Here is a 25,742-nt window from a genome sequence, read left to right on the forward strand (position 1 = left end):
ATCATTGGCAGTTGGTCAGTGCCACCTGGCCCCGCAGCTACTCTGACTGCCCGCAGCTACTCTGCATAAAAAACGAAGCTTTCAACTATCCGCAACCTGTGGACGCGCTTTGTAGCTCTCAGCTAAGTTTTCCGTGATAACGATGAACACCAAACAAGTCGGGGCTCAAAGTGCCAGCCTGTGTGGTGTCCTAGTTATCTCTTGTCGGCCGCGTCCCATGCGGTATGGGTAGCCTTAAATTATAAGTTTACCTCTAAGCTCAGACAATCAGGCAACCGTAGCGCAGAGGTTACCATGTCCACCTATCCTGCGCACATCAGGAAAAATTGTCAACTTAGACTTTCCCTTCCTAATGCTGCCGACATTTGTAAAGTTCTATGCTATGTAAAAACTTCTTCCCAAAGGGATGTAGCATTGCGGTACGCCTTTCGGACTCGGCCATGAAAGGGATATACCTTATCAATGAAATGTGAGTAGTTTTACACTTGTTGATGGAATGTTCATTGGCAAATTTGCATTGACAGTTTCGTCTCCCTAGCATTAACACTATGGCCTTTGCCAATCGCCTATTTGAAAGAAATATAATTTCTTTTTATATAACCCTTTGTATGTCTGCTCTATACGAATATATGTTGAAAGTACCAAATATTTATATTTTATAACATTTTGCAAAAATTTGCCCGATATTCCCCACACATAATGCTGGAAGCCAAAATAAAAAATAAGACTGAAACAAAACAAAAAAAAAAAAAACACTGAAGAGTAGAAAGACAGTCATGTCAAAATGTCAACCTTTTGGGAAATGAACTCCCATAAATAAATACTGTAAATTTCCTTTATTTTTTTGTTTCGAAAATATAAAACCATAGCTGTTTCCTGGATATACGTGTGTGTATGTAAATATCATTGGAATATCCACTTAGCCTTGATATCCATTTTTGTATGGCGTTTGTCTGTGTGTGTGTGTGTAAGTGTAACTATGTCAGAGTTTTTTGTGGGCCATAAAAGAATGATATATTAATATTTAAATATTGATGTATTCACATACAAAATATTTAGGCCCATCTGTTTGTTATTTTAGGAAAATATATGGCTTAAAAATGTGGACAAGTTCTGCAACGTCAGTATTCATAACAGTGTAATTTTTTATCATATTCAGGACATCAGCGGAAAAAGAAAGCCAAAAGTATGTGGACAAACTGACATAACCAAAAAAAAAAACAGCAACGAACAACAAAAACAGTGAAAAGATTAAAAAATTTTCAATTTCCATTTATGCGCGCACTCGCTCGTTCCAAAAAAAAAAAAAGTACCAGTAAAGCGTACTTTTGCATTTTTATTAACTTTCAGGAAGCGGGAGATTGTACATTTAGAGGCAAGGAAGATTTAGTAATTTATATCCGGCAAAGTGCCGGTGGCCGCCCCAGCCCCAAAACACCCTCCAAACAGTTCATATATACCGACCATGGCAATATGGGGCTCACATTAAATGGATTTGGGAATGCAGCACGAATTTGATATTCATATTTGAGTAGAAATGTCCGAGTATCAACCCTTCCCTAAAAAGCACTTCTCATTACCCTAATTTTCAAAACCACCAAATCTCGGAGATTGGTAATGCGATTCGTTCAAAATTTTTTGCACTTTCATAAAACATGGCTTCTATTGTCGGGGTCGGATTCCTCAGGGGCCGTCCAAAACCTGCCAAATTTGTATATAGACCAATCACGACAATATAGAGCTCTTTTGTTTGGGTCGGGTTCCTCAGGGGCCGTCCAAAACCAGCCAAATTGGTATATAGAACAAACACTACAATATAGAGCTCTTTCGTTTGAGCTCTTGAGAGAAAAAAACGAATTTGATATCCAATTGAAGAGCCATGTGTTTGGGGAACTGCCCCACCAGAAACCACCTCACTATTATATTTGATTTGAGCTATTTGATGTTTAAATTGATTGAATTTCGGGAAATTGATACTCATTTTCGGGACAAAGTCCCTGGGGTCCACCCCACCCTCAAACTCAATTTATTTACAGATCATGCCATTGTGGGGCTCATATAAAATGTATTTGAAGGAAGAGCACGAAGCGTATATTCATATTAAGGCCCAGGTGTCTCTCTAAACCGGAAATATTCACCAATACGATAATTTAGGATCCAAAAGAAAGATATTTGGGAGTGGAGTAAAAATTTACTCAGGAAGGGTCACACTTCTCACACATCAATGAAAGCTTTTCGATTCAAGTTTAAACTCAATGATAAGGAATTTTTTAATAGCCGAGTCCGAATGCGGTGCCGCAACGCGACAGCTCTTTGGAGAGAAATTTTAACATGACCATGCATGGCAAATTTCGCAGCATTAAGAGGGAATCACCACCGCTTTAAATTTTGTCTGATGTTATCGCCACGATTTGAACGTAGGCGTACAGCGTTTTAGGAGGACACAGGCTACCGTGGTAAGCATTCGATATACACATTCAGGGCGAAGTGTCCCAACCCTTAAAATATATTAGAGAGTTAAAGAAGGCGCAGCGGAGCGGGCCCGGTTCGGCTAGTGTTAGTTTATTATACCACCGAATTTTTATAAATTACTTTATTCGTATATTCACTGTGATGGGATATTCTGAACTAATATCCTTATTACTTCTTTGGTCATGTATAAATTTTTTAATTAAAATGTGGCCATTGAAATTTGGAAATTCCTATTTCCAAACCTATATGTATCAAAAAGTAATGTGCTAGTTTTTCAACTATTGAAATGCTTCTACATATTCTGTTAACTATTTTTGTTTCAATATTTGGTAAGCAATATTGTCGGTCAAACAATATATGGATATGCTTATTTATTGTGTGCAATGCCTTTTCAGTTGCTGTAAAACATGAAATATTCATAAATTTGACACACATGGCCGTTTCGATGAACAACACTCCAAGTGCTACATTTTACACTGCCCTCAATGGTGTTAGAAAACGCGATGAAAAATTATTTGTTAATAAATATTTTTTTATACCAATAACGTTTTTTTTGGTTTTGCTAAAAGTATTTCGTTTTAAATTTTAAGTCATTTGGCTGTATTTGAGCAACAACAGTAACTCACAAACAATGCTGCAGTTGAGTGTATTTGATGTAAACTTGATCCAGATTTATGCAAAGTGATTGCATATTTTTGTTTGCTAGTTCCATTTTTTTTTTATTGGCTTACGAAAATATTTGATACGGTTATAAGTGAGTTTGGATACAAGTTTTAAGAACTTTTTTATTTAATTGGAATTTTCAAAGAATGAAATTTTTGATATTTGCCAGAAGGGAGGTGAAGTTGTCAAAAAAAAAATGTGTTTGCAATGTTAATTCTCAGTAGCAGAGAAGGCTTTAAGGACTACTAAGGTAAAAGATTGTTGATAATGTTCTGGAAACTACATACAAAACCCAATAAACCGCATTAGTATGGCAAGACCCAATTTTGGATGCCCAAAATCAAACATTACAAAATTTTGTATAAATATTAGTTTTTGACAATATTTTTATACCCTCCGCCATAGGATGGGGTGTAATAGGTTAGTTTGAAAAGAGGGAGCAGATATTAATCCGCCCGATGACCATAGTGTCATCACCTAAGCCAGTAAACGGCTTGTTAGGCGCTCTAAATACAAACAAAAGTAACCTCGAAAAAGAAATTCTAAGTGAAGAATTCCGTGCTACTTACGAAATCCTTAATTGTATCCAAAATAACACTCCCCTAAGTTGGTCCATGTCTGGTATAGTGTCCCCACCTAAGTGCCGGTATCTGTTAGATGCGACAGCCGTGCAATGACAAAGGAAATGCTCCAATGTCTCATCATCTTCCCCGCGAAAGCCGTGCAATCACAAAGGAAATGCTCCAATGTCTCATCATCATCCCCGCATGCCCTACATATGCTATCACTTGCCGCACCGATTTTACATGAGTGAGCTCGTAGTCCTATGTGTCCCGTTATGATACCAATAGCTATACTGAGCTCCTTCTTACTTCCTTTCAGTAATAGCCTCGTCGTCTCACGATCTGGATCCCCCATAGGATTTTCGCAGTCCTACCGACCGTTTCGCTGTTCAACAGGGTTGCATGCGCATCGACCCAAAAGGTTTCGGTTAACCAAGCTTATTGACTGCAATCCTCTGGCCTTCACCGCCAAATCGTCTGCCCCTTCATTTCCCCTTACTCCGTTAAGGCCCGGCAACCATACTATGCGGATTTTGCCATCCTCAGAGAAGGCATTAATCTCCTTCTTACACTGCAAGACTGATTCTGACCTTACCGTCGTGGTTGTTATTGCTCTTAAGGCAATTCTAATGTCCGTAAAGATGTTCACACTCGAAGTCCTCGCATTAGCACCACACCACTTCACGCATTCCGTGATCTCCCGGATCTCCGCCTGCAGGACCGGGTTATGGTCAGGCAGTTTAAAACTGATCTCAGTCCTTAGGTTCTCAATGTAGACCACGAGGCCCACTTTGCCCTCTAGCTTTGATCCATCCGTGTAGCATGATCTTCCAGATGGCAATACTAGGGTTCCGTCAATCCAAGACTGTGCCGCTGGCAGCAGTGGCTCGCTCTCGACCTCAAGGTTCATCTCAGGTATCCGATCGGAAACCTCTTCCTTTCCATTCAGGTTTCCTATCGTCGCCTCGATTATACGGCGATGATATGAGCTGCTCCCATCCTCAATCCATTCTCCCATCGTCTTAAGTCTCATGGCCGCAGTGTCTGCCTACCATTTAATCTGTATGTCAATACGTCGGATATCTAGAATAGTCTCCAATGCCCTAGTGGGAGAGGTCCTCTGTGGGTATGCCTCTAGCTACGTGAAAGCTAAGTTTTCAGAACCAGGCCCGAAAGACAACGAATGATAGATGGCCACATAGAGGGGGCTGTGAGCATTTCAAAACTATGTGGTCTAATCTAGACTTGAAGAGGTCTACAACTTTGCTGTCACTGGCAAGAACAGACGTCTCAGTCATTGTGTTCATCGTGACAGGTCACTGTCCAAGCGGAAAACATGCTGACAGACTGAAGATTGCCAGTAACTCTTTTGCAGAAGCTATCAGGACATCGAAGAAGAAGAGACTATAGAACACCTTCTGCGTGTGTGTGTCGCATTGGCAGTCAGAAGGAGTTCCCGCACTGGATGTTAGAAGGAGTTGCTTTGAGAACCTGTCTGATTTAGCGAATATGAAAATTCTCAAGCTGTTGGGCTGTTTAAAGCGATCTGGATGGTTCAACGGTATGAACTTGGAGGCATCTTCCTTCTTCTGTTACTGTGGTATCACAATGGGCGAAAAAGTCTAAGTAAGCCGGAATATATACAAGATTCGACCCAGCTGAACTAAGCACGCTTTAACTTGTTTGTTCTAAGTTCCCATAAAGGTGCATTGCAAATGCTCTTTAAAAACAATTTTTATGCTTCCATTTCTCTCATCTCTATGGTTAGCCGATTGACCACCCATCTTCATGCTTGGCACTTGCCATGCCAGGAAAATATATGTAAACAAAATATCCTTGACCAAATAAATAAAATATAATAAAATATTTGCCAACTTTTAGGCTGACTCTAACCTAGATTACTTTTTTTCTATCGTTTTACATATTCTCACATAGGGAGAATATGCAATATTCTTTTTTTTGCCAACCTTTATCATCGTAACAAATAAAATTTATGCCAGGATCATTAACGACAAATAGAAAAGACCCAAACATGGAATGTGGGACATGGCCCAAGTAAAAAAAAAAAAATCCTGAATACAAAATTTAATAATAGCATAACAATATCGATGACAATCAGCCAAACGCTACTAAGAAATTGCTACAGACTACCCAGACACTCAACAGAAAACAATGGAAGAGCATTTTGCTAGATTGGGGACAAAGGAACGTCGAAGTCGTAAGGAGCTCATTTACATTTTTATAGATGTTTATTAACAACCTTGTTTGGTTTTGATAACTTTTTTTTTAGTGCCAACACCAATTTTTTGTACTCTGCCTGTGGTCGAGTGTCGACAAAGAACACAAAAAGAAGCAAAAAATAAGCTTAAGCCCATAAAATATTGGACCCAATGGCTGATGATAAGAGCCAATGTGAAGTGAACAAAGTGATATCATCATATCTGCACCTATTTTTTTTTTTAACAGAGAGAGTCAAGGTACCACCCACTTGTTTTGTATGAACTACATAGATGGTGGTATGGTTAGGTAAAGTAAAGTAATGTCGAAGGGCAAGTGACTAATAAGCTCAACGACTAGCTGCTTCTTTCGGAGACCAAAGGTTCACTGTATTTGTCCTAAAAGAGTCTCGAAGAGACAAAGAAGACGGAGAATCCTAAGTTCTGCCGGACCGAATCTTGGGAACCCACCACCATGAATTCTGATAAAATATGGGAGCTATATATGGTTATAGACCGATTTGGACCGTACGCGGCACAGTAGTTGAGAGTCATAACAGAACACTATGTGCAAAATTTCAACCAAATTGGACAAAAATTAAGCTTGTAAGGGCTCAAGAAGTCAAATCGGGAGATCGGTTTATATGGGAGCTATATCAGGTTCTTGACCGATTTGGACCGTACTTGACGTAGTTTTAGAAACCATAATGGAATACTATGTGCAAAATTTTAGCTAAGTCGGACAAAAATTGCGGCCTCCAGGAGCTCAAGAAGTCTAATCGGGAGATCGGTTTATATGGGAGCTATATCAGATTCTTGACCGATTTGGACCGTACTTGGCGTTGTTCTTGGAAGCCATAACGGAATACTATGTGCAAAATTTTAGTAAAATCGGACAAAAATTGCGGCCTCCATGGGCTCAAGAAGTCAAATCGGGAGATCGGTTTATATGGGAGCAATATCAAGCTATAGATTCCCCAACGACTATAGAATCCCCAACGACTTACATCAATATAAAGTATCTGTGCAAAATTTCAAGCATCTAACTCTACGCGTTCGACCGCTATCGTGATATCGATAGACGGACGGACATGGCTAGTTCGACTCAGGTTCTAGACGGATTTGGACCGTACCTGGCGTAGTTCTTGGAAGTCATAGCAGAATACCACATGCAAATTTTCCACCAAATCGGAAAAAAATTGCGGCTTGTAAGGGCTCGAGAAGTCAAATCGGGAGATCGGTTTATATGAAAGTTATATCAGGTTATAGACCGATTTAGGCCGTACTGAGCACAGGTGTTGGAAGTCATAACAGAACAATATGTGTACAAATCAGCCATATTATTGAGGGGCTTCCAGGGGCTCAAGAAGTCAAATCGGGAGATCGGCTTATATGGGAGCTATATCCAAATCTGAACCGATATGGTCTATTTGCAATCCCCACCGGCCTACATCAATATTAAGTATTCGTGCAAAATTTCAACCAGCTAGCTTTACGCGTTCGAACGCTATCGTGATTTCGACAGACGGACGGACATGGCTAGAACGACTCAGAATGTCGAGACGATCAAAAATATGCATTCTTTATTGAGTCCTAGATCAATATTTAGAGGCGTTGCAAACGGAATGACTAGAAAAGTATGGCCCATCCAATGGTGGAGGGTATAAAAAATATATAAAACAAGTAAAAGCGTGCTAAGTTCTAAGAAAAGATTTGCTCTGCTATTAGAGCGATATCAAGATATGCTCCGATTTGGACCACAATTAAATTATATGTTGGAGACCTGTGTAAAATGTCAGCCAATTCGAATAAGAATTGCGCTCTTTGTGAGCTCAAAAAGCAAAATAGAGAGATCGATTTATATGGGAGCTGTATCGGGCTATGGACCGATTCAGACCATAATAAACACGTATGTTGATGGTCATGAAAGAATCCGTCGTACAAAATTTCAGGCAAATCGGATAATAATTGCGACCTCTAGAGGCTCAAGAAGTCAAGATCCCAGATCGGTTTATATGGCAGCTATATCAGGTTATGAACCGACTTGTATTTTATTTGACATAGTGGTTGAAAGTAACAATAAAAAACGTCTTGCGAAATTTCAGCCAAATCGGATAGGAATTGCGCCCTCTAGAAGCTCAAGAAGTCAAGTCCCCAGATCTGTTTATATGACAGCTATATCAGGTTATGAACCGATTTGAACCATACTTTGCACAGTTGTTGGATATCATAACAAAATACTACGTGTCAAAATTCATTCAAATCGGATAGGAATTGCGCCCTCTAGAGGCTCAAGAAATCAAGACCCAAGATCGGTTTATATGACAGGTATATAAGGTTATGCACCGATTTGAACCATACTTGGCACAGTTGTTGGATATCGTAACAAAACACGTCCTTCAAAAATTCCTTCCAATCGGATAAGAATTGCGCACTCTAGACGCTCAAGAAGTCAAGACCCCAGATCGGTTTATATGGCAGCTATATCAGGTTATGGACCGATTTGAACCATACTTGGCACAGTTGTTGGATATCATAACAAAACACGTCGGATAAGAAATTCGCACTCTAGAGGCTCAAGAAGTCAAGACCAAAGATCGGTTTATATGGCAGCTATATCAAAACATGGACCGATATGGCCCATTTACAACACCAACCGACCTACACTAATAAGAAGTATTTGTGCAAAATTTCAAGCGGCTAGCTTTACTTCTTCGGAAGTTAGCGTGCTTTCGACAGACAGACGGACGGACATGGCTAGATCGACATAAAATTTCACGACGATCAAGAATATATATATTTTATGGGGTCTCAGACGAATATTTCGAGTAGTTACAATCAGAATGACGAAATTAGTATACCTCCCATCTTATGGTGGAGGGTATAAAAATTCTCAACACATAAAATAAAAAAGTGCCTATCTAGAAGCTCGCACAGGGGAGGGCTCTTTGACTATTTATAACGACGGTCAAGGTTAAGTATAAGTGGTAGACTGCATTTGACCCACTAAAACATTTTAGCCCTTAGTGAGAGATTAGGTTCGGTTATATTGAAAAGCGTCTGCAGACATTAGTTCGACCCATGCCACTATGGACATACACCTAAGCCAATAATCGGGTTATTATGCTCTTTAAATTCTAAAAGTAACCTCGAAAAAAGAAAATCAGCAACTCCGTGCTGCTTAAATGCTACTAATTGATTTCCATACCAAGCCCCTTAGTTGGTTAATGTCTGGTATTATGTCCCCTTCTAAGTGCAGTTGCCTGTTAGCCACGAAAGCCGGGCAATGATATAGGAAATGCTGCAACGTCTCATCATCTTCCCCAAATGCCCCACACAAGCTACCATTTTTGTCGTCTTACCGATCTTTTCGCCGTAACACAGTGCTCGATGCGCGTTCGTCTCTCATGCCCTTAATGCGGACTGCGTCGATCTTAAAGGTTTCGTGTTAACCAAGGTTATTGACGGCAATCTGGCCATTACAGCCAAATTGTCTGCTTTTTCATTTCCCCTTACTACACTATGGCCCGGCATCTATTTATGTAGGTCGTGCCATCTGCAGAGAAGACGTTAATCTCCTTCTTGCACTCCAAGACTGTTTGTGAACTTACCATCCTTGTTGTTATTGCCCTGATGACCAGTTTACTGTCCGTAAAGTTGTTCACACTCGACGTCCTCGGGTTAACATCACACCACCTCATGTATTCTGTGATCGCCCGGATCTCCGCCTGCAGGACTATATTATGGTGAGGGAGTCGAAAACAGATCTTAGTCCCTGTGTTCTCAATGTAGAGTACTAGTTCTACTCTGTCCTCTAAATATGATCCATCTGTGTAGCATGATCTCCCCATGGTAATACCAGAGTTCCGTCAATCCAAGACTAGGCCACTGACAGCAGTGTCTCACACCCAACCTCAAGTGTCGTCTCAGGTCTCCGATGGGACTTTCGAAAACAGTCGAGTCGAAAACAGATCTTAGTCCCAGTGTTTTCAATGTAGACTCCGCTCTGTCCCTTAGCTTTGATCCATTTGTGTTGCATGATCTCTTAGATGGCAATACCAGAGTTCCGTCCATCCAAGACTAGGCCGCAGATAGCAGAGTCTCACACTCAACCTCAAGTGTCGTCACAGGTATACGATGAGAACCTCCTCCTTCGTCTCCTCGATTATACCGCAATGGTATGAAATTCTCCTATCCCCTAACCATTCTCCCATCGCCTTAAGTGTCACAGCCGCTCTGACTACCTCACACTTAATCTGTATGTCAATGTCGGATATCTAGAAATGGTCTAATGCCCAAATGGGTGAGGTCCTCATGACTCAGCATATTTCAAGTCCATCGAACTACTGAGGCGTAAGTTAGTATTGGTCTGATCTCGATCCAGTAGAGCCAGTAGACTATCCGTGGATTCAGGCCCCATTTCGAGACTACGGCCCGTCTAAATAGCGCCCAGCAACTGAGAGCTTTCTTGGTTTCTGAAGGTGACACTTCCAATTGTGTTTCCTGTCCTAGATCACTCCATAGTATATGTCCTTGTCAGACATCGAAATCGTTATTTTAAGGAAACTTGGTGCGTCAAATTGTCTTCTTCGTCTTCTTGAAAAGGCAGATTTCGGTCTTCTCTGGGTTATAATTGAGACCCTTAGCTTTACCCCAGTGTGCCATCTGTAAGACCCTTTCGGCCCTTCTGCATTCTTAGTTCCATCTATGCTTACATCTCCCTCAGATATCAATTTTGCTTTATCAGCGTTAAGTAAACTGTGTTGATACAGATAAAATTTACAGAGGGTCCATAGTGGTTGGTTCACATATAACAGCATTGTTACTTGACTTTATTGAAAATAAAAAAAACATTTTCCCTATTCATGGAATTTTACAGAGCCAACTACATCATCATACTATCCCCTTTTTAATAGGACACTTTCTCCCAATTGGAGTGTTAACACAGAGAATATACTCCGACAACGATGTTGACGATGACAACAGCGGCGCTCAAGAATAATGCCATATTAAAAACAAACCACAACAATTGTTTTCACATATTCTAAGATTATGCGTATCATATTAAAAAATAACATTGAATTTCAACGAATATTCATTCGTTCGCTTGCCTTTCACAAAGACAACAACAAGAACACCAACTTCATACCATGCGAAATGGCACAAAGGACCATGGCCGCAGGACTCTTGTCTAGTATGCAAAAGTGGGCGTTAAAGGGTGGCATCATACCCTAGCCGACTGGCGAAGAATATGTGCTGTTGAATTTGTGGTATTTTGCATATTATGATTATATTAAAAATATTGCGAAAAAAATATTTTGTTGTCATTCTTTTTTCTTGGCTTTTATTCATCTTCGGTTGGCGTTAGCGTTTATGGTTTGGGTTGCTTATCGCAAAATAACAATATTTGAAATGCTTATGATAAACATTCATATGAGAATACATGGGAAGGGTGGTTTTTTAGAGTGAAGGAACTTTCAATATAAACTACTATTCTAGTTGCTTTGTGTCGCAAAATGATAATCTTGATCGTTTTAGCTTTCTAAGTCTAACTAGCCATCTCCTTCCGTCTCCAGAAATGATATTACTGTATCCGCTAGCACGCTACCAACTCGGCTATCGCGGCGACCTATATGATTGCTATATCAGGTTATAAACCTATTTTGACCACCACACTTGGCAAAGTTGTTAGACGTCAAAACGAAACACCTCATGTAAAATTCAAATTCAAGAAGTCAAGCTCCGTTGGCACCATTATTGGGAAAGTTAGTATACCCACCGCCCTAAGATGGGCGTATACTTATCTTGTCATTCCGTTTGAAACACGAAATATTGATCTGAGGTCCTATAAAGTATACATATTCTTGTTCGTTTGACCCTCTGAGCTGATCTGTCCATGTCCGTCGATCGGTTCATCAATTCGTCGGTCAATCCATCCGTCCGTCTGTCAAAATTACAAAAGCGTTTGAACGAATAAAGATATCAGCTTGAAATTGTGCACAGATACTTCTTATCAATGTAGGTCGTTGAGGATTGCAAATGGGTTCGGTTCAGATTTGGGTGTATTCCTCATTAAAGCCGAACCCAGATTTTGACTTCTTGTGCTCCTAGAGACCTCAACTTCCATCTGATTCGTCGGAAATTTAAACAAAAACTTGTTATTTGACTTCAAACATCAGTGACGAGTATGTTCCGTATAGGGCAATAGACTAGTATACCCCAATATAAACCGATTCCCGGATTTGTCTTTTTGAGCCTCTAGAAGTCTCAATTTTCATCTAGATTGGCTGAACTTTGCTTAAAAGGCTACTGCTATGGATTTCAGCATTCGTACCAAGTATGACCCGATTCGGTCCATATACTGATTAGCCCCCATATGAACCGATACCCTGGATTTGATATATTCAGTCCCTTAAAGCATCAGTTTTCATCCGATTTGGCTGAAAATTAGCATAAAGACTTCTGTTTTGACTTCCAACATCTATACCAAGTATGATTCGAATCGGTCTTTATACTGATAAAGACCCCATATAAACCGATCCCTGGATTTGACTTCCTTTAGCCCATAGAAGTCTAGTTTGGCTAAAATTTAACACACAGACTTCTGCTGTGACTTCCAGCGTCTGGAATATGAGCATATGATCCGACGCGAATTATATACTGATGTATGCCCCTTAAATACCGTTTCTCCGATATGACTACTTGAGATCGTAGCAGGCGCAAACAAATTGCGATTTGAATGTTGTAAATTACTTCAAATACGAACTGCGTTAATAACGGCAAGGCTCAAGAAGTCAAGATTCGAGATCGGTTTATATGATAGCTATATCGGGTTATGAACCGATTTAGCTCATTTTTGGCACAGTTAACAGAAGTTGAAATAACAAAAGACCTTATACAAAATTTGCACCCTCAGCCGTATCAACATATTCGCTTGAAATTTGATACGGATTGTTTAATAACCCATCTGTACATATCCGCCGAGATCCATCAAAATTGGTTCAGTATTAGATATAGCTCCCAATTCGTACCTACAGTGTAGGTATTATACAGGGTATTATACACCGACTTTTGCTTTTCCTCACTGGTTTTATATTAACAGAATGTTCTATCACTCTACAACACATACCCGTTGTTTATATGTATATCTCCTATGTCTACGAATACATATGAATGTTTGAGTGTCTTTTCTTATAGAAAAACGGTCGATCCTAAGGGGAATGAAGAAAATAAAATTGACTAAAAGCGATGAAATGGTCCCTTTTGATGGCATCTCATACATAGTTTCTGTTCGAGTATTCGTCGTTTTCTTGCCTTTAAGCTGTTTTCTTTCTGGTCTCTAAAGGTCTTCTAAGAATTTCTACTTGTATGAAGTTCCACCTTCTTCTCACCCCATTGGGGACCATAGAAATCCTTATGATAGTTAAGTGGAATTTTTATGTTGACATTTTTATTAAAAAAACATTTTAAAAAATATTTTCCCATAAAACTAAATTGGTTTTTAGCTTACACTTAAGCGTGAGTAACTAGGGAGTAAACCGAAATTGAAAAGTAACTAAAGTTTCTTTGCTGCCAATGGGATGCAGGAAGTACCTTGAATCAATATATATATGTGAAAGTTTTTGGAAGATAATTGATTATTTTTTTCGTTGCTGCCAACATGTGGACACTACAATTGGTAATCTGAGAGTATGCATTGTGTAGTCAGAAAGCAAATTGGTTAAAGTAACAGCTTCCGCTAAAGCTTAGCTCACTTGGGTCCAAAGATGAAGGCCTTGTTGTGAAGTAATGTAGAAATCTTTACCAAAAATTTCTTTGAGATATCAGCCAACTAAAAACTGCAACGACCGACACGGGATAACTATGAGCACCACACAGGCTGGAACTCCGACTTGTGTGGTGTCCATCGTTATCACGGAAAGCTTGTCTGAAAGCTACAGGGTGAGTCCACAGGTTGCGGATGGTGGAAAGCTCCGTTGTTATGCGGAGTAGTTGCAAATGCTGCCACGGGCAGTCAGCGATTTTCGAAAGCAGAGTCTCAGTGAGGAGTCAGGCTCTTAATTAAATACTGAGTGCCAATGATACTCGAGATGACAAGGCGAGTTAGTGGAGCCTTCAAATAACCAATGGCCAACATCAGCGTCTGTTCCCAGGGTGGGGGCGGCTGGAGGCAAGCATCGGATCTTGAAGCAAGCGGCTCGCCACAACGAGGGATACATGTGCAATCCCACAAAACCCATGCGGTTGAGGCGCTGGGCCAGTAACCCGCCCCCGGAAAACAATGAGAACTACTATGAGAAACAAAGGTTTCGTTGACGACCCATGCAAACGAAAAAAGGACAATGATTTGCGGATCTGCACTTGGAATGTCCGCACTCTTTATAGAGAAGGTGCAGTATACGCGCTGGCGGATTTATTAGAGAAGTACCAGGCAGATATTACCGCCTTACGGGAAGTGTGATGGACTGGGACTACAACACCAAACGGTGACGAACTATACTACAGCTGCCATAACACGGGGCATGAATTTGGCTGTAGATTTGTGGTAAGTCGGAGACTGAAACACCTTGTCTCCAGCTTTACGCCGGTAGATGAGAGGCTAGCCACAATCCGCATAAAAGCCAAATTCTTCAAAATCAGCCTTATTGGTGTCCATGCCCAAACGGAAGGCAAGGACGAGCAGACCAAGTATATTTTCTACGAGCGCCTAGAGGGAGAATATGACCGTTGCCCCGCCCATGATATTAAAATCGTTCTGGGAGATTTTAATGCGAAGATAGGGAAGGAAGACATTTTGGTCCAATCTTCGGAAAGTTAAGCTTCGACGATATAACGTCTAGTAATGGGTTGAGGCTGATTGATTTCGCCGCGGCAAAAAACATAGTAGTTAGTAGCACCAGATTTCAATATAAAAATATTCACAAAGCCACATGGCTGTCACCCGAACAATACACGAGAAACCAAATTGATCACGTTGTGATAGATGGATGGCATTCATCCAGCGTGTTAGATGTACGATTGATCCGTGGAGCGAATATAGATTCGGATCATTACCATGTTGCAGCAAAGGTTTGCACCCGTTTGAACATGGCGAGTAAAGTACGATCTGACACTGCACGGAAGCTGGACATTAAAAAGCTGCAAACACAACAAATGGCAGCGGCATATTCCACTCGACTGACGCAACTGCTTGACGAAAGCACTCCTTGTTCCGATAATATAATGGCGCAGTGGCAAATTATTGCCCTGCGGAAGACTCCTCCAAGAAACCCATGGTACGACCAAGAGTGTCGAGATGCTACTGAAGCCAAGAATGCGGTATATAGAGCAACCCTGCAATCAATAGCAACGCGGCAGATAAAGGAGAGGTATCGGCGGAAAAGGAAAGAAGAGAAACGTCTATTTCGCAGAAAGAAAAAGGATATGGAAAGACGTAAGTGTGAGCGAATTGAGATATACAGGAGTCAGAATGAAGTCCGGAAATTCTAACAAAGAATTAAACACCAAACCGATGGCTTTGGTGCAGGCACATCCTCCTGCAGAGACAAAGAAGAAAATCTGGTAACTGACACAGATAACATGCTGAGGATATGGAAAGAACATTTTACCCAACTGCTAGTGTCCGACGTTGGCGGCGAAGAGGATACTGCAGAAGCAATCCCTGATGACGGTATAGAATGTTTACCTCCTAGTCAGAATGAGCTCCAAGGGGCAGTGACCCGACTAAAGGACAACAAGGCAGGAGGAGCCGACGTGTTACCCGCTGAACTATTTAAGACTGGAGGCGACACGCTGATAAGGCGTATGCATCAGCTTATCTGCGCAAACTGGCTGGAAGAACGCATACCCGATGACTGGAACCTCAGCATACTATGTCCCGTACACAAGAAAGGAGACAAGACGGAATGTGCCAACTACAGAGGAATAAGTCTCCTCCCCATCGCATACAAGATACTCTCGAGCGTACTGTGTGAAAGATTAAAACCTAAAGTCAATGGGATAATTGGGCTCTATCAATGCGGCTTTAGACCTGGTAAATCCACCTTAGACCAGATATTCACACTGCGCCAAATCCTGGAAAAGACCCGAGAAGGACAAATCAACACCTACCACCTCTTTGTTGACTACAAAGCTGCCTTCGATACTCCTTTACGTTCAAAGGTATTTCAAGCCATGTCTGAGTTTGGTATCCCTGCAAAATTAATAAGATTCTGCAGGATGGCACTTGCTGATACACGCTCCTCAGTAAGAATAGGAAAGAATCTCTCCGAACCATTTGATACCAAACGAGGTTTCAGACAAGGAGACAGCCTATCGTGTGATCTCTTTAAAATCCTGCTGGAGAAGATTATACGAGATGCAGATGTGAATAGATATGGCACACTAATCTCAAGAGAACACATGCTGCTCGCCTATGCCTACGACATCGACATCATAGGTCGATCACCGGAAGTAGTAACTGCTGCCTTTGAGAGAATCGAAAGAGAGTCAGTGAAAATGGTTCTGGCAGTAAATGGAGATAGGACGAAATGGATGGTTTTCCTTCCAAAACGCCTTGTACAACCGAGCAGTTTAATCAAACAGAGAAAGTTGGGAACCACATCTTTGAGACAGTCAGTATCTTTATCTACCTCGGCACCGCCATAACCGAAACGAATGACACCAGTTTTGAGATTAAGCGAAGAATTTTACTGTCAAACAGATGCTAAGCAGTTTAGAAACAAGGCCACCTCTCGACAGACGAAGATTACACTATACAAGGCACTGATACTACCCGTGCTGTTATATGGTTCCGAAGCATGGATACTTGTGAAAGCAGATGAGATAGTGCTTGGAGTATTTGAGAGAAAGATTCTTTGTAAAATATATGGAAATGTAGGCGACGACGATAGCATAGTTACACGCATCAAAAAACAACGCCTGCGTTGACTAGGTCATGTTGTCAGAATGGATGAAAAAGCTCCAGCAAAGAAGTCTTTTAAAGGCAAACACGGTGGTACACGCAAATCGGGAAGACCAAAATCCCGATGGAATCAAGTGGTGGGAGACATCTCGAAACTTAGTGTCATAGATTTTAGAATGACCGCAGAAGATCAAGGCGCTTGGAAAGCTATTCTACGTTCGGGTAGTAGAACAAATATTCTGTCATAGCCAATTAAAAAAATACAAATTGCTCAAAAAATTAATTCGGCTATCAGAAACTTGGCAATGATGAGATTCTTGTCTTTAGATATTTTAGCTTGAAGACGATCTATTACGACCTATGTATTATATCAAAGCCCTAGTTTTAGCATAGCCTCTACAACAAACTTTCTAAATCAATTATTTGGTTTACATATGTAGGTATAAACCATTCGTAAAATTATAGGGCTTTTAAAACTGCTGCAATGCTCTCCCTTATTTCTTTCGAACACATACCTATGCCATAAGAATGTATTGTTTCTCGAAAGGCCATTGCAGCTAATATTGGAAATAAAAAATGTTTACTACCAACTTCCTGTTTTGAAAAGTTTTTTGCAGTTTGCAGTTCCTACTGCTATCTTGCCAATGTTATTCATTTTTTCATTTGCCTCCCAAGCATGTTTGTTATAAATTTATTTTAGGAGACAAATAGCTTTAACCTTTTCTCACACTCCACGTTCCCCCTTTTTTTCGAAAACTATCTAAAGCACTTAGGGGAAATTTTTATGCGATTATTGAGTGTCTGTTGCCTGTCGTTCTGTTTCTTTCATGTGAAAACCAAAGTGCCAAACTTTATATGAGCACCGGAAATCCGTTTAACACTTTGCGAAAATACCTTTTTACATGCACAAACACATACACATGGTCGCACTAACTTCAAAAGTAAGGGGTTTAGCTTTATTATCAATGAAGAAAAATATACAGTAGAACTTATTTTTATAGAAATTCCTTTTAAAAGAATAGGGAAGAGCAAAAGTCTGATCCTGCCGCCTTTATAAGAACTTACATCTCTCGGCTAACCCCTTGCCATTTTCTGTGTTAAATTTTATATGAAACCTATTGCCAAGTGGTGAACTGCCTGTTGAATATGTTATTAGTTGCAATCTGGCGATTTGTAATAAAGGGGATTAACCGACCTTTATTGCCAGGAACAGGCAGGAGGTACTAGATATTTCCTTTGTATCGGAAGATATAATTGGAAGAATATGCGACTGGGAAGTGTTAGATGACCACAGCTTCTCTGATCATCGTTAGATTAGTTTTAGCCTTGGAGAAAATACTGGAGTAGTGGTCCCGCGGCTAAACAGAAGAAAGGGGGATTGGGATAAATTTCGGCACAAATTTTGCACCACTATCCCTTCTAGGCTAGAAAAGGAAGTGGAAACTACGGAGGATATAGACATAGTGCTCAAGCGGATCATGAAGGCCCTGAATGACTTGCTTGTGTCAGCATGCCCTAGCGTCAAGCCAAGGGGCAAACAGCGACCGCCATGGTGGACCCCAGAGCTGGTTGGTCTAGGGAAGGACTGCAGAAAACTCTTCAACAGAGCAAAAGCCACAAGAGCACCACACGATTGGGACATCTATAAGGCTGAGCTAAGAAAATATATGGGCGAGAATAGAAAGGCTCTGAAAAAATCCTGGGTAGAGTTCTGCAGCTCCGTGTAGGATACATCTGAGGCCTCTAGGCTAAGGAAGATTCTGTCCTCGAGACCTATTACGCTGGGGTATATTCAGAAGTCTGAGAATGTATGGCCAATGTCTAGTGAGAAAACACTTGAAATACTCGTTGATACGCATTTCCCGGGAAATTCTCCAACGGACAACGTGGCGCCAGAAGAGGTGGTCACTGGTATCCACTCGTCGGAAGTTATTGGGGAAGAGGTGGTCACTGGTATGCATTCGTCGGAGGCTACTAGGAAAATTGTGTCTGAGCCGAAAATCCTTTGGGCGATAAGAAGTTTCGACTCCTTTAAATCGCCAGGCCCTGATAATGTATCACCGGTTGAATTACAAGCTGTGACTGATAGACTGGTTCCCTGGCTTAGGGAGATATACTCTGCTTGTATCACAATGTCATATATACCTGTGGGATGGAGGGACACAAAGGTCATTTTCATTCTGAAAGCAGGAAAACCCTACCACACGAAGGCGAAAGATTTTCGTCCTATTAGTCTGTCATCCTTTATGCTGAAGACTCTTGAGAGGTTGATAAAAACATATCTTAGGGCAAAGATCCCTGGAGATCGCCTGTCGCGGCAGCAGCATGCGTATAGCAAAGGCAAATCAACTGAAATCTCCCTTCACAACCTACTCGGCTACATGGAGGGTTCTCTCACTGTCAAGGAATATACAATGGCAGCATTTCTTGACATTGAAGGTGCTTCCAATAATGTAAAACCGATGTCAATCTTGAAGGAGTTGGAGTTTCTGGGCATCAACTTTACCGCAAAAAAGTTTATTAATAACTCACTTACTAAAAAATACATCACGGGAAGCTTGAGATCTGTGTACCTAAAAAGATGGGTCGGCAAAGGAACTCCTCAAGGAGGTGTACTGTCTGCTCTACTTTGGTCATTAACCATATATTATTGTCTCTGGAAGAGAAAGGCGTAAAAGTGGTCGCGTATGCTGATGACGTGGCAATTGCGGTAAGGGGAAAGTTTCCCAGCACTCTAAGAGATATACTTCAGGAGGCTCTACGTGCAACAGCAAAGTGGGCCACCGAAAGTGGTCTGGGTATAAAACCGTACAAGACAGAAGTAGTTCTTTTCAGCAGGAGATACAAGTTGCCTAGAGTGGTACCTGTCTCCTTGGGTGGAGAGAATGTTCCATTTACAGAAAGCGCAAAATACCTGGGTGTTTTGCTGGACAGGAAACTGAACTTCAAATCCAACATTTTGGAAAGGGCAAGAAAGGGCACTTTGCCCTATACACCTGCAAGAGAACCATTGGCAAAAGTTGGGGGTTTAGAACGCGTGTCATGCAATGGGTATATACTGCAGTTGTCAGTCCCATAATGCTATATGGTGTTGTGGTCTGGTGGACGGCGCTTCAAAAGTCCACCTACTGCTCAATACTTAATAGAATCCAAAGGATGGCTTGTTTGTGCATCACTGCCGCACTGAGGAAGGCACCATCTGATGCACTAAATTTAATGCTACATCTTATGCCTCTGGACATTGTGGCTACACAAATTGCAGCGACCACTGCCGTGAGGTTAAGGGAGCTTTCTCATTAGTCATGTGGCGGTTACGGACAATATGTTATCCTTGATAGAACTTCCGATGTTCCAGGCAGTGTGGATTACACCCAACCGCTTTTTGATAAAAATTACTGTACCACTATTCCTGATAGAACCGATTGGAATTACGATATCCCTGGTTACAGAAGTTACATAGACTTCTATACGGATAGCTCCAAACTAAACGATTAGGTGGGCTTTGGGGTGTACTCAAAAGATCTAGAACTGGTCATATCGAATAGGTGTGTATCAAGCAGAGATCCTTGCTTAAGGAAGTGGTGGAATTACAAAGATATAATGTCATTACGACGATTGGCATTAATATCTTCTCAGACAGCCATTAAATCCCTGGAGAACGTATTTCTGAACACAAAACCGCCCCCGACTGTCGCAGATTTTTCAACGAGATGTGTGAACAGTTTAAAATTCACCCATTCTGGGTACGGGGCCACAGAGATATCCCAGGGAATTGTAAAGCGAATGAGCTTGCGAGACTAGGAACTATCCTACGCATTCCAGGGAAACTGGATTCTGGGTGTGCCTCTTGCACCATGTAAGCTTAGTTTTAAGGACCAGGCCCGAAGGACAACGAATGATGGAGGGGGCTGCGAGCATTCCAAAACTATGTGGCCTAATGAAGTCTTCTGCTTTGCTGTCATTGGCCAGAACAGATGTCTAGTCATTGTGTCCGTCCTGACAGTTCACTGTCTAATCGGAAAACATGCTGACAGACTGAAGGTTGCCAGCAATGACTTTTGCAGAAGCTGGGAGGACATCGAAGAAGAGACTATAGAACAACTACTGTGTGTGTTCCGCACTAGCAGGTAGAAGGGATTTCACTTTAGGTTCTCATTTCTTTGAGAACCTGTCTGATTTAGCGGATTTTAGCGGATGAACATTCGGCCCGTTTGAAAACATCTAACGAGGTCCATCAAAATTGGTTCAAAAACACCCACTTTTGTCTTTCTTTGCTGGTTTATCAATAGGGAAAAATAAATTTTATTTTATTTCTATAACTTCATTCTATCAATGTTCTACTGTATGTGCTATTGCTGTAGTTCTCTCTGTCCTACTTTGTGCTCTAGCTGGGTTTTTTCTTTTGACCAAGTTAACGTCACTTTGTTCTTGTGCATTCGATATTAGATATTCGTTTATACTGCAAAATAATTTTATTATTATCATAATTTTACAATACTTATGTTACTTTTTGCAGTTTGTTTGTATCTTCCAACTCATACTCCTTTGGAAATTGTCCCTTTGCAAGAGAAAGAAGTTTGCGATAATTTGGTTGCAGAAAAGTTTTTCTACGTCATAATAGAAAAGTTTTTGCTTGATTGTTATATAAAAACTTTACAACAAAACTATAACAAATGCTGCTACAAGCGATATTTTCCATTTTTGTAACCGTTTTTAAACAGAAATCATTAAATATGAACTCTTATGTATGTAATAACTTTAAACGATGTATCCAATAAAGGATTGATCCGTATTTAAGAAGTCATCTTTAAGTGTGTTCTAATGGTACTGCAATACATTTAAATATTAATTTTTGGGATTACGTTCCTTATCTTCATATTGGGTTGCCTAAAAAGTAATTGCGGATTTTTTAAAAGAAAGTAAATGCATTTTTAATAAAACTTAGAATGAACTTTAATCAAATATACTTTTTTTACACTTTTTTCTAAAGCAAGCTAAAAGTAACAGCTGATAACTGACAGAAGAAAGAATGCAATTACAGAGTCACAAGCAGTGAAAAAATTTGTCAACGCCGACTATATGAAAAATCCGCAATTACTTTTTGGGCAACCCAATATAATTCCCATGTGAACCAATTTAGAATAGTGAGATATAATAGAAATTTTGACATCTGTGCCAATTATTGAACAAATATTGGTCCACATATCGTTATCTTCAGTTCAATTTGTGTTTGTTTGTATGTTTTCGGTTTGTTTGATCCGTATAGACTCAAAAACAGCTCAACCAATTTCCTTGAAATTTTCACAGATTGTTTAGGTTGGTCTGGAAGGAAACATAGGCTATATAACTTTTTGATATCGGGAGAGGGGCGGACCCTCCCACTTACCCCAAAAGTACAACCCAAAATAAAAATTGGACCGATTTCACAGATTGTGTAGGTAGGTCTGGAAGGAAACATAGGCTATATAATTTTTTGATATCGGGAGAGGGGCGGATCCTCCCCCTACGCCAAAAGTACAACCCAAAATTAAAAGTGGACAATATGGGACTCAAATAAAAGGTATTCGGGAGTAGATTACAAATATGGTCAGGAAGTAGGAATAGGCTCTATAATTTTTTAATAACGGAAGGGGGCGGACCCTCCACGGTTACCCCCAAAACCAAAAGTGAACCGATAAGGACAATATGGATATCAAATTAAAGGTATGCGGGAGTAGATAACGAGTCTGGCATACAAATTCATGTCGAAGTATAGGGGGTCACTCCACTGCCACAAAAACGCCCAAAATGGCCACGTTAGCCAATAACGGATATATGGGACTCGGTTTGTTTGATCTGTATAGACTGAAAAACGACAGAACCGATGTTCTCGAAATTTTCCCATATTATGTAGGTTGGTCTGGAAGGAAACATAGGCTATATAATTTTTCGATATCACAAGGGGGACGGACCCTCCCCCATATGCCAAAAACACAACATAATATAGATATCAAATGAAAGGTATTGGAGAGTAGAATACGAATATGGCATTAAAATTTGAGTCTTAATATCCATCGGGCCGCCCCAACCTGAAAACTCCCCTAAACAGACATATTGGACGTTCATTTCCATATGGGGCCCAAATGAAAAGTATTCGGAAGTAGATTTCGAATCTGGCCTACAAAATCAGAACGAAGTATAGGGCGTCACGCCACCGCTCAAAAATGCCATTATACCCATTTGAAAATAATAGAAATTTGATAACCCACAGCGCAGGAAATTTTGCTTTATAGCTGCCTCATTTTGTTGAGTGCATTGTTTGTGGCTCACATTTTCGCTATTGCATTTTATTTTAAGTTCATAAGGAAACCATTGCTTTGGATTTCTTAAACTCCGCTGTTGCAACATTTGTATGCCATAGACTACAGGAAAAGTTTATTTTTGAAAACAAAACAAAATTATGAAATGTGAAAGTTATGTTAACTTAAAGACAACTACAACAACTGAAAACTATGAAATTCTCACAAAATAAACCTCAAGAAGGAATGCAGTTGGATGGCTGGTTTGATAGTTGCAAGCCCTATATAACAACTGCCATGCATCGTTGTTTGCAGAATTAGATTGGTGGAAATAATTATTCCACAGTGGTATTAAAAAGATAAATAATAAGTCAGTTACTTACGGCCAGAGCTGATCAGACACATATTAAACATGGTTTCACAAGTCACTTGTCAAAGTGGCTGAACTGTACGACATAATTTTTGAATTTCCTCCTTACCTGTCGTATTTCCTTGACTTGGCTACCAGCGGCTACTCCCTGTTTTCCAACCTAAAAATGATCAAAAAAAAAAATTATTACAATATTAACAAGTAAAAAGACGTTAAGTTCGGCCGGGCCGAACTTTGGACCGATAGTTGCAGATAAATGTCGAAGAGCTTAACACAACTCACTGTCCCAAATTTCGGCGAAATCAGGCAATAAATGCGCCTTTTATGGCCCCAAAACCTTAAATCAAGAGATTGGTCTATATTGCAGCTATATCCAAATCAAGACCGATCTGAGCCAAATTGAAAAATAATATCGAAAGTTTTATCACAACTCACTGTCCCAAATTTCGGCAACATCGGACAGTAAATGCGCCTTTTATGAACTCAAAACCTTAAATCGAGAGATCGGTCTATATGGCAGCTATATCCAAATCTGAACCGATCTGATCCAAATTGACAAAGGATGTCGAAGGGCCTAAGACAACTCACTGTCCCAAATTTCAGCAAAATCGGATAATAAATGTGGCTTTTATGGGTCTAAGACCCTAAATCGGAGGATCGGTCTATATGGCAGCTATATCCAAATCTGGACCGATCTGGACCAAATTGACAAAGGATGTCGAAGTGCCTAAGACAACTCACGGTCCCAAATTTCAGCAAAATCGGATAATAAATGTGGCTTTTATTGGTCTTAGACCCTAAATTGAAGGATCGGTCTATATGGCAGCTATATCCAAATCTAGAGCGATCTGGGCCAAATAGACGAAGGATGTCGAAGGGGCTAAGACAACTTACTGTCCCAAATTTCAGCAGAATCGGATAATAAATGTGGCTTTTATGAGCCTAAGACCCTAAATCGGAGGATCGGTCTATATGGGGGCTATATCTAGATATAGTCCGATTTGGCCCATCTTCGAACTTAACCTGCTTATAGACAAAAAAAAGAATCTGTGAAAGTTTCAGCTCAATACCTCAATTTTTGAAGACTGTAGCGTGATTTCAACAGACAGACGGACAGACAGTCGGACATGTCTAGATCGTCTTAGCTTTTTACGCTGATCAAGAATATAAAGGGTGATTTTTTTGAGGTTAGGATTTTCATGCATTAGTATTTGACAGATCACGTGGGATTTCAGACATGGTGTCAAAGAGAAAGATGCTCAGTATGCTTTGACATTTCATCATGAATAGACTTACTAACGAGCAACGCTTGCAAATCATTGAATTTTATTACCAAAATCAGTGTTCGGTTCGAAATGTGTTCATTCACCGTTCAGCGATGAGGCTCATTTCTGGTTGAATGGCTACGTAAATAAGCAAAATTGCCGCATTTGGAGTGAAGAGCAACCAGAAGCCGTTCAAGAACTGCCCATGCATCCCGAAAAATGCACTGTTTGGTGTGGTTTGTACGCTGGTGGAATCATTGGACCGTATTTTTTCAAAGATGCTGTTGGACGCAACGTTACGGTGAATGAACACATTTCGAATCGAACACTGATTTTGGTAATAAAATTCAATGATTTGCAAGCGTTGCTCATTAGTAAGTCTATTCATGATGAAATGTCAAAGCATACTGAGCATCTTTCTCTTTGACACCATGTCTGAAATCCCACGTGATCTGTCAAATACTAATGCATGAAAATCCTAACCTCAAAAAAATCACCCTTTATATACTTTATAGGGTCGGAAATGGATATTTCGATGTGTTGCAAACGGAATGACAAAATGAATATACCCCCATCCTTCGGTGGTGGGTATAAAAAAGGTGATTGTTGAAACTGAACAAAAATAAGCCGTTCTAAAAACAAATAAAAAGGCATTAAGTTCGACCGAACCGAACTTTGGATACACACCATCTCGGGTATAAATGTAAACCACCTATCGTCGAAATTTGGTGAAAAATGCATTATTTATGCACCCATACCATTTATGTCCAAATATGGTCCGATTTGGACCAAATTCGGTACGAACAGAGGGTGATCGAATAATCTTGTTGCCAGCTATATATCTAAATATAGATCGATCTGAACCATATAGGACATGGATGTCGAAAAGCCTAACATAAGTCACTGTGCCAAATTTCGACGAAATCGGATAATAAATACGCATTTAACTTGGCCAAGACATTAATTGAGTGGCCTAACTCAACTAACTGTCTCGAATTTCAGCAAAATTGGA

At 40.4% G+C, this 25,742-nt stretch overlaps 1 protein-coding gene across 1 annotated transcript in view; it reads left to right on the plus strand.

Moving 5' to 3' along the window:
- Positions 1-25,742, plus strand: part of LOC131997659 (uncharacterized histidine-rich protein DDB_G0274557-like) — an 82,592-nt gene that overhangs the window by 9,036 nt on the left and 47,814 nt on the right. The gene's annotated exons all lie outside the window — the stretch shown is intronic.

Source organism: Stomoxys calcitrans, chromosome 5 (genome assembly GCF_963082655.1).
Source record: "Stomoxys calcitrans chromosome 5, idStoCalc2.1, whole genome shotgun sequence".
In the NCBI taxonomy this organism is placed as follows: Eukaryota; Metazoa; Arthropoda; class Insecta; order Diptera; family Muscidae; genus Stomoxys; species Stomoxys calcitrans.